The sequence below is a fragment of the Geotrypetes seraphini genome, chromosome 1, assembly GCF_902459505.1.
Source record: "Geotrypetes seraphini chromosome 1, aGeoSer1.1, whole genome shotgun sequence".
NCBI classification, from domain to species: domain Eukaryota; kingdom Metazoa; phylum Chordata; class Amphibia; order Gymnophiona; family Dermophiidae; genus Geotrypetes; species Geotrypetes seraphini.
The window spans coordinates 372499702-372517276 of record NC_047084.1 but is presented as its reverse complement, the minus strand read 5'-3'; the positions used below and the strand labels follow the sequence as shown (position 1 = coordinate 372517276).

Below are 17575 nucleotides of genomic sequence, written 5' to 3'. Positions count from 1 at the left end.
AGGAAGCAAGATAAATATTAAACAAAGTGGGGGACAGAGGTGAACCCTGCGGGACCCCACAGGAGTTTTCCCAATGATAAGATAAGGTATCTTCTTTAAACACTTGGTACGATTTTTTACCCAGGAAGCCACGAAACCAGTTCAAGACATTACCTGCGACTCCAATGGATTCCAAACAATCCAACAAAATAATATGATCTACCAGATCAAAAGCGCTGCTCAGATCTAGCTGCAGAATTAACGCACTTGAACCTTGACTGAATAATGAATGCAAATAATCAAACAGAGGCCATGATTGTTTCGGTACTAAATCCTGACTGAAAACCAGATCGATTCTCATGCAAAATGCTAAACTTATCCAAGTATGTAACTAATTCAACGTTTACCAAACCTTCCTATCTTAGTAATCAGAGGAATTCTGGCAATAGATCTAAAATTAGATGCAATGCTGGATGATTCTTTAGTGTTTTTTAAAATTGGTGTAATCACAATTTGACCCTGTTCCTCGGGAAACTTCCCTGTGGATAATAAGAAATTAATCCACATCAACAATTTGGTCTTGAAGTTGACCGGGGCAACTTTCAAAACATTTGGAGGACAGCTGTCAAGTCTACAGTATGAGTTAACTTATTGCAGAATTTACTAAAGGTTTGCCAGTCAATAGATGTAAAATTATTTCAACTCAGATCTACCTCTGGGTGCATCTGCCCCTTGGAGGATGGAAAAACACCAATGATGACTAATAGGATCAACTAACGTAAGCATCAATTTTTGAATCTTGGTAAAAAAAATAAAATAAAAAAATCAGCCAAACTATTGGCAGATAAAATATTCTTCACCAGCAACATTACATGCCTCTAAATCATAAAGATCATTGACTAATCTAAAAAGGTTAGGCTACTACTATTGGATGATACATTGCCAATTTTTGGGCGTAAAAATTTTTTCGTTTCTCCTTTGTAAGTTTTTTGTAACTTTTCAGTTTTTGCCTCCAAGCTTCTCTATGTTCTGGCGTTCCAGATTTTAACCATTGTCTCTCCACCCATCTAAATTCCTAAATCTCGTTCTCAGTTTAATAGGGCCATATCATTTAAAATATAGGTAAGTACTAGTATTAATCCATGAATTGTTCAAATCTCATTGTTATGTTTAGAAACTATATCATAATGGGACCAAAATTCAACAAGGTTAATCAAACCAATGCTAGCGTGCAATTTTTGCACATGAATATTAACCCCATCTTATATATATTCATGTCAATCTTTTCCTCCTTTTTTTTTTGGGGGGGGGGAAAAGGTACCTCATTTCATACTCAGATCAACTTATATTCAAGTACCGGTATATATGATATGTCGGGAGTGTAAAGTCCTAAGGACACTTGGATATCCATATGAACCAGAGACTATTCAGAAGGGAGAATAGAGAAACTCCAGTTAGGGAAGATATTTCTTTTTTCGGACCAAGGAGTGACTGAGGAACCTGGGGGGGGGGGGGAAGAGAAGAGAAAACCAAAGAGCCTTAAAAGATCAGAAAAAAGTGGATTCCCTCTAGAAGGTTCCCTCTAGAAGGGTGGAAGCATTAGGGGACAAGGTGATGAGCAAGTTTCACTAATTTTCCCAAGAGCAAAAAGATGACCCATCCCTGCAGATATACTGGAAAAAGGCAGAGGTTCCCCAAGGAAGGAGAGCAGAGGTATCCTTTAACATCCTTTACTGAATAGTGAAGAATGAAAGAAGGGAGGAACAAAGACAGGTTATAGTTCCTGTTCTTTTTAGGAAAACATTATTAGCTCTGGCACATTCCTACACTTTGGCAGAAGCTGGAACCTTAGAGCGACAGCCCGATTTTTCCAGGAGGTAAGAGACTATTGTCGCTCCTGCCTAGCTTGTCAAACAGTACCCCAAAGAATGCCAAACAAATCTCCCCTCATTTCACTCTCTGTCTTGGAGCATCCCATGGAGCAGGTGGCAGTAGACATAATAGGACCCCTAGATTGAAGTTTGGGTGGGCACCAATATTTATTGGTTACGATGGATTATACCACTCGGTGCCCCTGGGCCATACCGATGCATAAGATGTCAGCACAGGAGATAGCCTGGGAGCTACATGCCATTTTTTGCCATGTAGGATTCCCACAGGAACTAGTGACAGATAGAAAATTGGTGCCCCTGACTTTGGGGGGGAGGGGGGGTTTGACATTGTTTGGTATAAAACATGCGAGAACTTCATCTTACCATCCAAACTGATGGTTTGATTGAGCGTTTCAACCAAACCACGATTTGCATGGTAAAAATATTCTTAGGAGAAAAGAACCGGGATTGAGATCAGGCCAGTCCCTACATTCCATTTGCATATAGAGAGGTAGCCCAGACCTCAGTAGGTTTTTCTCCCTTTGGGAGACAACCCTGACATTTGTTAGATATAGCGAGAAAGATGGGTAGGGGAAGAAGTCCAAATAACCTCCATACCAGAATATATACAAAATTTGAAGTTAAGGATCTTAGGAGAACTTGCTAAAGAGAACCTAGAGCAGGCTCAAAAGGTGACAACAGACTTATGATCAAAAGGCCAAGGAACAGGAGTTCCAACCACAAGAAAAGGTGTTAATTATGATGCTTACTGTGGCTAATAAATTACTGGTTGTAACAAAAAAAGGATCTCCAAATGTGTGTTGGTCTATTACTATTCTCATGTTTTTTGTTTGTTTGTTTTTATTTGTTTATAAAATTTTTCAATATTTCCAAGCGTATACATCTTGTACAGTAAAGTGAGATCAAACAACATATTAAACTAAAAATTGCAAAATTAATATTACTACAAGGAAATACTGATCTAGCTGATCTCACACTAGTCCTCAATATTATTGGATCCATAATTAAGAGTAGAACATATATAATTCAAATTAATTAAATAAGAAAAATCCTTATCTGTCTAAAGTGCAGGAAGCTAACTTTCCATGGACGTTGTTATTCCTTTTTCTAGACGTTTCATTGAGAGAAAGCTAATCAGTTGAGATGGCTCTGTAAATATATACTTCAATGATAAATATCTAACTACACATTTACATGGATATCTCAAGAAGAAAATACCCCCTATTTGAGTCACTCCAGGTTTTAGAATTAAAAATTATTTTCTTCTTTTTTGAGTCTCTCTAGAGACATCAGGAAAAATCTGAATATGCTGCCCCAGGAAGTCTTTGGATCTATTTTTAAAGAAAAGTTTTAATATCCAATCCTTGTCTGGAGCCAAAGCAACAGACAACAAGAGAGTAACTGGAACAGCCAATTCTCTATCTGATTGTTCCAGTATAGCCGAAATGTCCAATGACCTCTCCCGGGGTTCCTCAATTTTTTCTTCTTCTTTGAATTGGGGCTTAGTAGGTAGGTAATACACTCTTGTAAGAGGAGGTAAGGAGTTTTCAGGAATTTCCAAAATTTCCATAAAATATCTTTTCACCATTTCTCTAGGAGAAGTTGACAGGATTCTTGGAAAATTTATAAATCTCAAGTTATTTATTCGACCATTATTCTCCTGCACTTCCAACTTCTTCCTGAGTAATATATTATCTTTAACCAACATATCTTGATTTTGTTTCAATAGCGTTAGCTCCTTATTTGTATTTTGTGTCTCTGTTTTAAATTGTAACATATCTTGCTTTAAAACTTTTATTTCTTCCTTTTGTTCTTTTAATTCTTTATCCAAACTTTTTATTTGAGGATTTAAGGAATTCCCCAGATTCACTACCAAGTCCCATAATGCTTCGAGTGTGACTGTAGGAGGTTTTGTAGGTGAGAAAAGTTGTAATGGTGTAGTATCTAAATGTTCTGAAATTAGCTTTACCTCAGTGACGTCTTGTATTCCTCCAACCTCTGTTGTCCCGGTCGCAAGTCCCGTTGTCATATTCGGCGAGCCCTCCATACTAGCCTCTGTGGACAAAGAAGAAACCACCTCCTCAGGTGGATTCTGGTCCCGTGGGGAGCTGGCAGCTTGCGGCGTCGGTTGGAGGGGTGGCGTCCTAACGTCGGAGCTAAGAGTGACATCATGCTCAGGGGAACCCACTGCACTACTCTCCAGTGGTGTCCCCAACGAGCTAGCCCCCGACCCTTCTTGTTCCCGTTGTAGGCGTCGGAGAAAATCATCAATAGTAACCACTGGGGTCAAGGGTCGCCGGGAGGCTCCTCCGGTGTTCCTTCCTCGTCTTTTCGGCATTATTAGAAAAAGAAAAACTTCAACGACATCCTCACTGCAGCAGACATGGAATAAACATCTTAGATCCAATAATAGGGAGCAGGATCCGATCCGGGTCTATGTACCCCAAATTAAATTGCCCACTACCGGCTCCCGGACTCCACGTGGCTCCTAAGGGGCTCCCAAGGGGCCTTGCGTGCCCCTTAGGGCACGCCCTGCGGCCGCAACCGCAGCAGCGGGTGCTTTTACGCTGTCGGAGACGGACCCAATGATGTCAGGGGTCCGTCTCTGTAAGTGCCTGACTGCGCCGCCGGCCAGGAAAAAGGAAGCCGCCGCTGCACAACCGGGACCAGCAACGGGACACCCCACAACTCTCCTCCGGTCCGGTAAACTGCTCCCAGTATGGCCACAGCAGCGGGTGCTTTTACGCTGTCGGAGACGGACCCAATGACGTCAGGGGTCCGTCTCTGTAAGTGCCTGACTGCGCCGCCGGCCAGGAAAAAGGAAGCCGCCGCTGCACAACCGGGACCAGAAACGGGACACCCCACAACTCTCCTCCGGTCCGGTAAACTGCTCCCAGTATGGCCACAGCAGCGGGTGCTTTTACGCTGTCGGAGACGGACCCAATGACGTCAGGGGTCCGTCTCTGTAAGTGCCTGACTGCGCCGCCGGCCAGGAAAAAGGAAGCCGCCGCTGCACAACCGGGACCAGCAACGGGACACCCCACAACTCTCCTCCGGTCCGGTAAACTGCTCCCCTCTCATGTTTTTAAATATGCATTGTAATACAATTATCATATACTCAGAATTGTGTGATTCGGCCAAGAGCCAAAGCTCCTATAGCCGAACCCACTACCCAATCACTGTGTTTAAACAGTGAATAGTGTTAAATAGTGCAATTCAAATATTAAAATATTTTACTCAGTGCACTTAATTTTTCTGTAGGTCCCTAAATGGGCCATGTTTTGAAAATCTTTTTCAAGGAACCCAAAAATAAGAATTAACAATTTGAATGCCAGACGATTCAAAGTGATGTGGGGTCAAATACTATTCTGTTGATAAAAGTTAAAAATGTAAACTTAGATATCTTGCAAAACCACGGTGGAAAAAACCTCATACAGTGTAAACTATTTAAAAAATGGATACCTGTCATATATGACTTCTCTGCTTTTTCTTTCGTGTAACGGCTGAAAAAAAAAAGCCGACGCAAGTTTAAAAAGAAAGTGATTGGGTGCTGGGTTCGGCTATAGGAGCTTTGGTTCTTGACTGAATTACACAATTCTGAGTGTATGATAATCATATTATAATGCATATTTAACAACTTATGAGACTAGTAATGGACCAACAAACATTTGGAGATCCTTTTTTTTGTTGCATTTAGTCAATTTGATCTCCTAGTTTTTTGCTAGCTTTTGCTAAACAGCTTCCCTACTTTAGCCGTTGTAATAAATTACTGGCCCAGAGGAAGAGTCCATTCAAAATTTCCAAACAACTAGTCCCAGTAGCCTATGAAGTGCATATGGGATGGGGGAACAACACAGGTATTTCATGTGAACTTGCTAAAATCCTGGGTAGATAGATGTACTAGTCGAACAAAAAAACAGGAAGAAAAATTTTAGAACCCAATGGTTTAATAAAAGAAGGGGCCTCAGTGAAATTGCAGCTTGAATCCTTGGTGTAGAAATTTTATAATGTATTTCATGATGTATTCTCTCCACTCAGGCCGTATCCATGTGGGAACCCATTGCACAGAAACAATCCCCAGAAGGGTTGTCAGGAAAAAAATCTTACCATCTGGAACAGAAGGTGGAAGTAATGTTAAAGCTAGGAGTGATTGAAGAATCCAGTAGTGAATGGGCCAGTCCAGTGGTGATAGTACTGAAACCGGATAGAACCGCCAGATTCTGTGTAAATTTAAGAGGGATCAATGATATTTCACAATTTGATGCATATCCAATACCTCTCATAGATTTACTGTAGTTGAACAACTAGGGGAAGCCCAATTTTTGTCAACCTTGGACTTAACGAAGGGGTACTGGCAAATTCCCCTAGATAATTAAAAACAGCATTTATTACCTACTAAGGGCTATATCGGTTCAAAGTACTCCCATTCAGGGCCCCAGCTACTTTTCAAAAATAATGAACCAGATACTCTGACCCCAGGGTATACTTGGGACAATGTAGTCATCTTTTCAAAGACTTGGGAACAACACATACAGCATATAACTGAAGAATACCAATCATTTAGGGAGGCGGGACTTACAGCCAACCCTAAGAAATGTGCCCTGGGAGACAAAAGTTCAATACTTGAGATATTGTTTGGAGGAAGGTAGATAAAACCCATGCCACCCCCAACACACATACAAAAACACAGCTACGCGGATTCCTGGGGATGATTGGGTATTGCAGGAAATTTATCCCAAGCTTCGCAGAAATTCATTAAAAAAATCCCATCCCAACAAGTTACTTTGGTTACAGTAAGCAGAGTAGGCGTGTGTGAAACTCAAAGAAACACTGTATCATGAACAAGTACTGAAAAATACCCATTTCACACAGGAGTTTGTCCTTCAAACCAATGCTTCAGGGGACAGTCCTTAGTCAAGGATTTAGGGAGGAGGCACACCCCCTTTTATATCTAAGCAATGTTACTCCACAATAGAAAAAGAATGCCTGCCGGTTAAGTGGATTATGAAGTCGTTACAATATTACCTATTGGGGTGATAATTTACTTTAGTAACTGACCATGCACCCTTAAAATGGTTAGGACAAATGAAAAACACTAACTCTAGACTAATGAGATGGTATCTTGCACTACAGGCTTGTCATACGCAAGTCTGAAGCAGCCCACATTAACGCAGACTTTCTATCCAGCTGATACCAAGACTGAGGAACACAAGGTTCTTAAGCCCTGAGTAGCCTTTATAGAATAGCACTCAGTGCAAATTTTTCCCAGCACCATTTAAGAATCCTGCGCTTTGTATATAGCTAGTGGAAGCAAGTGCTAAGTTTTAGTCAATGTTTATTTATTGAATTTTTGCAAAATTACAAAGTATGGAATAAAACAATCCATAATAGTGGAAAACAAAAGATACACCAATGAATGGAATCAATAAAGACAGAAAATGGAATGCAAAACATGAACATGGATTCAAACATTCATCAAGAAATTTCCTCCATAGCATATCTAATACAACAAGCAGTATCCTAACTACCTAAACAAGCACGTTCCAGGTATAATAAAGGGAGAGAGAGAAATAAGTGTGAGAAAGAAAGAGAAAAAGAAGAGAAAAGAAAATAAATAAATAAATAAACAAATAAATGAATAAGTAGATAAATGAATAAGTAGATGAGTAAAAGAAAGGGGGGGAAGGGAGAAGAAAGACTAGAGAAGGGTCCACTCAAGGGAGAGAAGAGTGCAGGTAGAGTTTCAATAGATTCCATCTGAGCTGGAATCGAGGAAACCTATTGGAGGACTTAGCCAAATACGCTTCAGTTCTGTACGTGAGATAAACGAGGTTCCACCAATGTGAGTGTGAAGCTTTGGATAAATCCTTCCAATAAGTGAGAATAGTCTTTAAGGCCAAGGTGAGTAAAATATTAAAGAGAAAATGATCGGAGTCTAAAAGTTTGTCAGGTATTGCGGAAGATTTTAGTAAGAGCATTTGGTAAGTCAGTGGAATATTGATCTGAAAGACTGTGCAAACTGTAGCCCAAACTGAGGACCAGAAGGAGCTGATTGCTGTGCAAGAGAAAAGAAGGTGCTTCAGAGTACCAACCTCAGTTTGGCAGGTCCAACATTTGTTGGAGTAAGTGGGGTTGATTTTGTGAGATTTGACTGGGGTCCACGGGGTCCTGTGAAGCAAGAAAAACATATGTTGAAGGATTGATGCAGAGCGGGACGTTTGAAAAGTGGATTTATAGACCATATTCCAGACTTCATCGGATACTGGAATCCCCAAGTCCACTTCCCATGAGGAGTGTTATGGAGTTAACGAGGAAGGAAGGAGGGATTTGAGAAGTTTATAAAAGTGTGATGCTAGCGCTAAGAATTGATGAGAAAGGGAATATAAAGAGGGAGTAGAGTTAATTGGAATAGTTAAGAGGCCTGATTTATTGGGGGAAGATTTCAGTTGTAACCATTTATAGAAATGTGATTCTTTGATTGAGAAGGAGTCCATGACCTCACGGAAGGTAAGAAAAGACCCATCTGGACGGCATAAGGATCCAAGGTCCCAAATTTGTTGTTGAAACCAGGAAGGCCAGCAGATGGGTTTTTTATCTATTAGAAGACATTTATTATACCATAAAAGGCAAAAGGAAGATTTGTTCCAAGGTGTGTCCAAGTGGGCATCAAGGTCCATGAGGGTTTTGTGAGTGGTCGCCATGATGGGATTTCGGGAAAGATTTGGGAAGTATTTAGTGCCCAGAAGTCTTATCAGCGGAAAGGGAGACATCAAAGACATTTCTAGGCGCAACCAATTGTTGTGACCATTGGGGGAAGGAGATACAAGCCATTCAGCCCCTTGTCTGAGGACAAAGGCTTTATGATAACTGAAGTAGATCTGGAAAGTTGACTCCACCTTGTAAAGTAGGGGTTTTCAACTTTTTAAGAGAGATTCTATGGGGTTTGTCATTCCATAGAAAACTAAGCATTCTAGCTTCCAGTTTTTTGTATACAATAGGGGGAAGCAATAGAGGAAACATATTGAAGATATATGTTAATTTCGGAACCACAACCATTTTTAAAGAGTCGAGACGGCCCCACCAAAAGAGATGTAAGGGAGACCAAGATGACAGGGTGGTGGAAATCTGACTTAGAAGAGTGGAGCAGATTGCTTGGATAGTGGAAGGGAGATCCCTATCGAAAGTGATTCCAAGATATTTGATTCCCTTAGAGACCCACGTGAAAGGTTGAGAGGAGAAAATAAAGGGGATGCAAGAATCATTGAGGGGCATGAGTTCTGTTTTGTCCCAGTTGATTTTATAACCTGAGAGCGAAGAAAAGGAAGTAATCAATTGCATTAAAGAGGTCAGTGAAGGTTCCGGGTCAGACAAGTACAGGAGGACATCATCTGCATAAGCCGAGATTTTGAATTCAATATTGGCGATGGTTATGCCTTTGATGTCTGTGGACTGTCTGATGGCTGTGAGGAGAGGTTCGAGGGCTAAATTAAACAAAAGAGGAGACATTGGACAACCTTGACGGGTGCCTCTATGGAGTGGAAACAGCGAGGAGGCTTCATCATTGACTATTAATTTAGCAGTGGGAGACTGATAAAGCAGTGAAATTAAATGAATGAAGGACGGAGGGAAACCATATTGAGCTAGGACAGCGAAAAGGTACTTCCACTCTACCCTGTCGAACGCTTTCTCAGCATCTAGCTAAGCAAGAACAGCTGGAGTAGTGCTCGTCCGGGCAAAGTGTTATCAGCTCCATAGCGACCCTTCATAAAACCAACTTGGTCTCTGTGAATTAAGGAAGACATAACTTTTTCTAAGCGAAACACAAGGATTTTAGCAAATATTTTATAATCTAGATTTAACAAAGATATAGGGCGATAATTCTTTACTAACTGAGGGTCTCTGTTCGGTTTTGGGAGAATGATGATATTAGCTTCTAGAAAGCGATTGAGTCCATGTGGAGTTGATTGCAGATCTTGAAAGTAGGAGAGTAAGTGAGGCATGAGGAGGGTAGAAAACGATTTGAAAAATTCCGGTGAGAGGCCATCAGGACCAGGTGCTTTAGCTGAAGGTAGGGAGGCTATGGCCTGAATAACTTCATCTGACGATATTGGCTGTTGAAGGGATTGTTGCTGTATTTCTGTTAGTGCAGGCAGGTTCAGTGGACGAAGAAAATCAGTGATGGAACTATCAGATGAAAGATTATCAGACGAGCAGAGCTCTTCATAGAAAGAGCGGAAATCATTTAGCATATCTTTGGTGGAAGTGTGAATGCTACCATCAGAGGACTTGATGTGGGTGATCCGGTTTTTTGAGCGTTTGCCTTTTAGGTAAGTAGCCAGGAGGTGACCAGTCTTGTTGGATGATGAGTAATACGTGGCAGATCGACGAAAGATGGAAGCTGATACAAGGGAACTAAAGATTTCGTTATATTGAAATTTTAATTGTTGAAGTTTCTTATATAGAAGAGGGTCGTGTCGATTGTATAGTTGGGATTCACTTGCGTGAATATCAGTTTCAAGTTGGTGCAAAGTAGATTTACGTTTTTTGAGTTGGAAAGCTGAAAAGCTGATTACTTCACCTCTAAGCCAGGCTTTATAGGATTCCCAAACGGTTGAGAAATGCGATACTGAGTTAAGGTTATTGGCGAAGAAAGTTTGAGATTTTGATTTGATGTGAGAGAGGAAGGTCTCGTCGTGTAAAAGAAAGTTGTTTAGTCGCCATTGTCGAAATGAAGGATTGGCAGACCAGTTGAAGGTGCAGGATACAGCAGCATGATCTGAAACTGTGATATCATGAATTTGTGATGAGGTGACAAGGTTCACAATGTCTTTGGAGCCCAAAATAGTCAATTCTTGAGTGGGATTGATGGGGAGCAGAGTAGAAGGTGTAGTCTCTAGTGGTGGGATGGAGGATTCTCCAAATGTCCGACCATCCATGGAGGTCCATGAGCTTGGTGAGAGCTGCTCGAACCCTCAGTTTGGCAGGTCAGCAAGTAGAGGAGCGGTCGATGAAGGGATCTATCGGAAAATTGAGGTCTCCTGCAAAGATGGTGTTGGAGGTCAAAGAAGAGGTATTGAGAGATTGAAAAGCTTGGAAGAAGGAAGGGTCATCCGCATTGGGGGCGTAGACATTGAAGAGGTTCAGAGGTTTGCCTAAAATGGATCCCGTGATTAGAGACCATCTACCATTAGGGTCAAAGCTGTGTGAGGATAGCTGAAAATTTAGATTTTTCTTTATCAAGGTGATAACTCCATTCTTTTTGTTCTTTTTTTTTTATTTTTTTATTTAAATTTTTTCAAAACAACAATTCACAAGCATAATCTTGTTCCATGAAATACAGAGAAAGAAAAAGAAAACAGATTCCACCAGCTTAATATATCAAATTTGAACAAAACAATTCAAATTGAAAATTAAAGAAAATTAAAGAAATACATTTTTATCCCTTCCTTAGACCACTAAAAAAAGGGATGTGATAATCATATACAAGTTGGAGACATAAATTTAAGAATTTAATTTAAAGGAAAAGGCTTAATGAGGCACGGCTACCCTTCAATTTATTTTATCCTTTTCTACATCATACCTTGGTGATCCTTTAACTCTTAGTAATCTTTTTAACTTTTAGAAACTCCTTTAAATGTTCTGAAAAGAAGAAAACATATTTGACTCCCAAATACCTTACCAAACATTTACAGGGGTAAGCTAGAAGAAATGTAGCACCCAATTTAAGAGTTTCTTGTCGTAGGGAAAGAAATTCTTTCCTTCGCTCCTGAGTCACTTTAGAGACATCCGGATAAATCCAAATACGTTGTGCCCCAAATAATTTTTGAGAATTTTTAAAGTATAATCTTAAGATCATATTTAAATCTTGCTCAAAAACAAAGGATATTAGAAGTGTAGATCTTGCAGTATCTGGGTTCAAGGTTTGTTCCAAAAGAGCAGTAACATTGGCAAAGTCAATCTGTTCCTCTTGTCCATTATTTTTCTCTTGTTCAGCTTTTCCTGAGGAAATTTTTTGTTTGGCAAATAATAAATCTTAAAGGAGGAATATTTTCAGGAGAAATTCCCAAATTTTCAATCAAATATCTTTTGAAGAAATCAATAGGCGGAGTAACAGATGAAATTGGGAAATTCAATATACGAAGAGTCAATCTCCTATTATAATTTTCAAATTGCTCTAATTTCCTATGTATAGAGGAATTATCTTTAATTATTGCTGTTTTAAACATTTGAAGCTGTTGTATATCCCCCTGTATCTGTTTGTTTTGGTTTGAGAAATCCAGTTTAACTGAGTCAATAGATTTAGTTAAAGTATCAATTTTAAAGTTAATATTTGTTACCTCCTCAGTATTTTTAGCCATAGAAGCCTCCATACGTTGCAGAAGCACCCAGATATCTCCCAAGGAAGCCTCCGATGGTGTAGGTGTAGATATGCTGATTGTTGGTTCTTTCAGCTTCCCTGCACTTGCTCGTTCCGGTCCAGCGCCCTCACCGGGCAGTCCCATGATTTCCCTTCCGGGGTCATGTTTCTCCCGCTGCTGAGTCCCGGCTGTAGCAGGACACCCGGGGACGAAAGGATCCGGAGGGGACAGAGATATTTCACTCCCCGAAAGGGAGAAAAGCTCTCCACCGCCTTCTCCCAAAACCGGGTCACCTCCTCCGATAACTCGGGTTGCCGTCGATTGAGTCGTAAAGAAGCGTTCCACCGTTTGCTGGATAGTTTGCTGCATGGGTGTCGAAGAGAGGGCTGGCGAGGGAACAGCCCTCAACACCCCTTTCCTTTTCAGCGACATTGCACTCAAAAGAGAGGTAAGAGGAAAAAAAACCTCCTTCAAACGTCCGGCAAACGTCCCGATCTTCTTACACCGTTTCACTGCGACTCACTCACCGCCGCCATCTTGTCACTCCCCCCCATCCCAAAATTCTCCAAATGTCCGACCATCCATGGAGGTCCATGAGCTTGGTAAGAGCCGCTCGAACCCTCAGTTTGGCAGGTCAGCAAGTAGAGGAGCGGTCGATGAAGGGATCTATCGGAAAATTGAGGTCTCCTGCAAAGATGGTGTTGGAGGTCAAAGAAGAGGTATTGAGAGATTGAAAAGCTTGGAAGAAGGAAGGGTCATCCGCATTGGGGGCGTAGACATTGAAGAGGTTCAGAGGTTTGCCTAAAATGGATCCCGTGATTAGAGACCATCTACCATTAGGGTCAAAGCTGTGTGAGGATAGCTGAAAATTTAGATTTTTCTTTATCAAGGTGATAACTCCATTCTTTTTGTTCTGAGCTGGAGCGGCAAGGCAATGCTCTACCCAGCCACCAGTTAATTTCTGTGCTTCATCCAGAGTAAGGTGGGATTCTTGTATTAAGCAGATGTCCGCAGCAAGGTGCTTGAAGTAGTGTAGAATCTTTTTCCTTTCAATTGGATGATTGATCCCTTTGACATTGAGAGAGACAATATGAAGTTTAGTCATCAAGGCGGCTTTGCGGCTGTGTAATCCAGATGATATTGGAGATAGGAGAGTGGAATACGGGTAGGAGCAATGGTGGGTATCTCATCCACAAGGGAGGAAGCGAAGAAGGAAAAAACTAAAACAACATAGGAAACATGCTTGTAGTCACTGAGAAGAATAAAACAAATGAAGATCCAAGAATGGGATCGCATGCTGGCAAGAGAGGCTCAGCAATCTCTCCGCAATCAGCCCCATTGTCAGAGCAAATGCTGGGTGCGGCCCCGCAAAGTGAAAAGTGGGTTAAGCAGACTAGTATAGGAGATCAGGTCATGACTCCTATGGATTCATCCAGATATTTTTGAAGATCCACTGGATTATCAAAATTTTTGGTCTGGTTATGGTATGTCACTCTCATGTGGGCCGGGTAGAATAATCCATACTGCGCACCTATGGACTTTAGCCGAGGTCGCATGGAGAGAAAAGCCTTTCTTTTCTGAGCGGTTGCTTTTGAGACATCAGGAACAAACAAAATGCGTTTTGCCATCTGCCATTAAATTTGAGGCAGACCTTGCAGATTGGAGAATTTGGATGGCTTGAGGGTAGCGTAGTAATTTTAAAACTACCGGTCTGGGTGACTTGGCAGGCGATGGAGGGCCCGAGGGAACCCTGTGTGCTCTCTCGATCTCTAGAGGTGGAGAAAATTGAAGTTTCAGTGTGTCAGGGATGAAAGTATGTAAAAACGCCATCATATCAGATCCTTCTATTAATTCTGGTAATCCAATGAGGCGTACATTGCTCCGATGCATTCTATTAGATAAATCTTCCAGGTCAGACTGCAAGGAGGTGATCTTATGTAAATCACGCTGGATTGCCTGGTATTGAGAATCATGTGCTGTAAGCCGTTCCTCAGCTAGATCAAGGCGGGCATTATGGTGTTTTAGCTGGGACATTATGGTGCCCATCTCACTTTTAATTTCAGCGGTGGCAGCGAGATTCTCCTGCATTAGTTCGCGAAGAACTTGCAGGTCTTGGGAGATTGAGGAGTTAATTTTAGGCGCGCTGGAGGATGAGGCCTTGGCAGGAGATGGCGGCTCATGTTTAGAGCGCTTTGAGGCAGAATGCGGCATGCTGGGAGCCACGGCAGAGGAGGAATCTGTCTTACCCTGTTTAGAAGACATTCTGCAGTGTTTTAAGAGCGGTTTCCGGTCACACTGATCACTTCGGGGGCCGAGCGTGGAAAAAGTTTAACGGGGCTGAAGCGGAGGAGAGGAGCTAAGCAGCCATCTTACGAGCAGGCACGTGACGCCCCCCAGTGCTAAGTTTTAAAGGGTCTTTGTCCAAATTATTTGAAAGAGCTCCTTGAAAATTTATACCTATTCAATGTTTCTGGCTTTCTAGAGGACAGCAAATGGACCCCGATTAAAGCAATGGGCGGGCTTTGAATTCCTGCTTCTGCCACCAACATTCCTTGTGACTTTTGATAAATCACTTCCATTGCCTCAGTTATCACCTGGATTGTAAGCTCTTTAGGAAAGAAAACCTTCCATCTGAATACTTATCACAAGGTACTCTGCCTGGCAATATTTCTGAGCTGTGTAATCAGTCATAGCTGGAGAGAGCCAGTTGCATTTCCCCATATTTGGAGAGGAGGAAGAGTAATTACACTGGCTCACCAATTTGATATCTACTGGAGACTATCTTGTGGAAATTAATTCCATGGAATCTATCTATCTATATACATACACATACATATTTTTTTTACACTCTTTCACTTAAAAGTTGATAAATTGGAAAATGCTAAAAAATGAGAGAAATAATAATAAATACGTTTTTACAATATTTTCATCTGAAATCCAGTCAGCTTTATTGTCACAACAGTTACAGTTGAAAGTTAGGGGTAAAAACAAAAATCTATATGAAGGATTTATTTACGAAGCCCGAGACCTATTAGCACGCCTCTGAAAAAGCTCCTTAAATCAGTTTCTTGTCTCCAACAGTCTATCTTACAGGTATAGCAAGTGTAGCAAGTTTTAACAGTCTTGATTTGGGAACCATTTGCTATGCTAGTTTCTAGACTGAAGAATTAAAAAATAAATATATCCATGAACTCACATTCTGTTCAACTAGTTTTTATATAGCGAAAAAAGTTGGAACACTGGTACACCCTCCGATTACACCAGCAACAATATACTAAAACAGATTTTGTGGGATCCCACTAGAAACCTACATTTTTAAGAAATGGCTTGGTATAAAGCTGAAAGTGAACCATTTCTAATCTCAATAGATATCTAGTAGCAAGTAAAAAAAAAACAAAAAACTCCCCACACTTTCCTGGCAGAGCTGTCCTTATATAGTTCCAGCAGGAGATTTTCTTGATAATCCTGATTCTGCCTTTACACCCCAATTGTATCCATTAAAATCCATGCTATAGGTCCCCTAATGTACCAGAATAGGGTTGTCAAAGCCAGGCTTGTCTAAAATCTCTTATGGAAATGGGCAACTTGGCAGCTCTGAATCAGTTTGTAGTGGGGGGGGGGGGTTAAGTTCAAACATTTTATTGATTTTTTTTAACAAAAAACACAACTGAGGAGAACCATATAATACAGAATTATATCACTGTCATTGCCCAAAAGTGGTAAAAAAAAGTACCGAGCACCCTTAGAGGAAAGAAAACTTATGTTCACTGGCTTTTGTCTTTCTTTACTGTAATCATTTTACCAAGTTTATGAACAAAAGTTACTGCCAGCTTTGCAATCACTTTGATAAGCTGGGGAAAGGTATGCAGCATTATCAAGTCAGGCCAGCTTGCTTTCAGAAAGCCGTGGAAGAACGTTCCAGACCCTTTAAACATTCAGAACACTGCAGGAGACATATAGTTATCTTTATTAAATATGTATCACCTCCGCTACACACTAATAGATCACAACCGAACTTTGGTGGGGGGGGGGGGTCAACTTTTTTTTTTCCCTACAGGTGAGATGAACTACTTATCCAGTCCAGATAAAACTCTGTACACACAACCCGCGAGAGAAAAGAAGAAACAAATAAAGCAAAGCCCGGCAGCCAGAGTAAGTCATGAAATGTCTGGGGGACGAGGGTAGGTTGAGACCAAGGGGCGAAGTTAAGAAACAGGAACCCTAAGGACGTGGTCCAGCCTCGTCTCCCGGTGACTAAAATTGCGTTACAGCAAAGAAACTGAAAACAACTCCAGGAGGAAGAAGTCGCTACAGCGCTGCTTCTCTCTGGCGCCTTTCCCGCTGAGCTTTGCCAGAGAGCAGCAGCAGGTCACGCTGCAGGGCGGGAAACCCAAGCGCCGCCGCCAGTCCTCAACCCGGAGACAATAACCAGCAAAAAAAAACTTACCAGAAGAAACAACCACCGCGCTCCCTTGCGTCCTCCTTCTCCTCTACCTGGATGCCTCCCTCGTTGAAAGGAAATGGGGAGGGAGGATGAAAAGCAGAGACGAGTGTCCTAACTATTGGTATTACTCTTGCATTCTCGTGGGCTGGAGCAAATACGACGACGTTAGCTCCACCCGCAATCCAGTCATTTGGTTCCCAGAGAACCGGTGTGGCTGGCACACATTAGCAATTATAGTCGCCACCTGCTGCTTGGCTTTGCGTTCAAGCCTTTCTTTTTTTTTTTCATTTCCTGGTCTCTGCCTGCGAGCGCTCTCCTTTACTTAACCTAAGCTGCACAGTCATCTGTCTTTACTTTGGAGAAGAGCCTGGAACTTCCAGAACTGCCGGGAAGGGACCTAAAACCGCACGTCCTTAAAAAAAAAATGTCACCGAGGTCTGTCGGAGCCAGAGACTAGCGCTAGTGCTGGAGCGGCTCTAAAACGAATCCTTTAAACTGGTTTCCTGCAGCCCCAGTAAATCGTCTCTGACAGACCTCGATGACATTGTAGCGCTGACGGATCCTAATACTTTTCCCTCCCTGAGCTGAGACGGATCCGTCAGCGCTAAATTGTCACCGAGGTCAGAGCCAGAAACTTAAATGCAAGCGGCACGGACCTCAGATTTTTAAGGTCGTGCGGGTTTAGATCCGTGAGGTCCGCGTTTTACCCCTTCCCCTCGCGGACCTCACGGTTCTGAACTGCACGTCGCATCCTTAAAAATCCGAGGTCCGCCAACTTTAAATCTCTGACTCTGACAGAGCTCTCTGACAATTTAACTCTGACGGATCCTAATGCTTTCCCCTCCCTTTACTAGGATCCGTCAGAGTTAAATTGTCAGAGAGCTCTGTCAGAGCCAGAGACA

At 41.7% G+C, this 17575-nt stretch overlaps 1 protein-coding gene across 2 annotated transcripts in view; it reads right to left on the bottom strand.

Moving 5' to 3' along the window:
• The window catches only part of SH2D4A (SH2 domain containing 4A), a 181031-nt gene extending 164067 nt beyond the window's left edge, over positions 1-16964 (bottom strand). For both annotated transcript variants that reach the window (XM_033915224.1, XM_033915232.1), the window contains exon 1: positions 16677-16964. The gene's annotated coding sequence lies outside the window, so the exon portion shown is untranslated. The remainder of the gene's footprint in view (positions 1-16676) is intronic.
• Between the last annotated feature and the right edge of the window lie 611 nt (positions 16965-17575).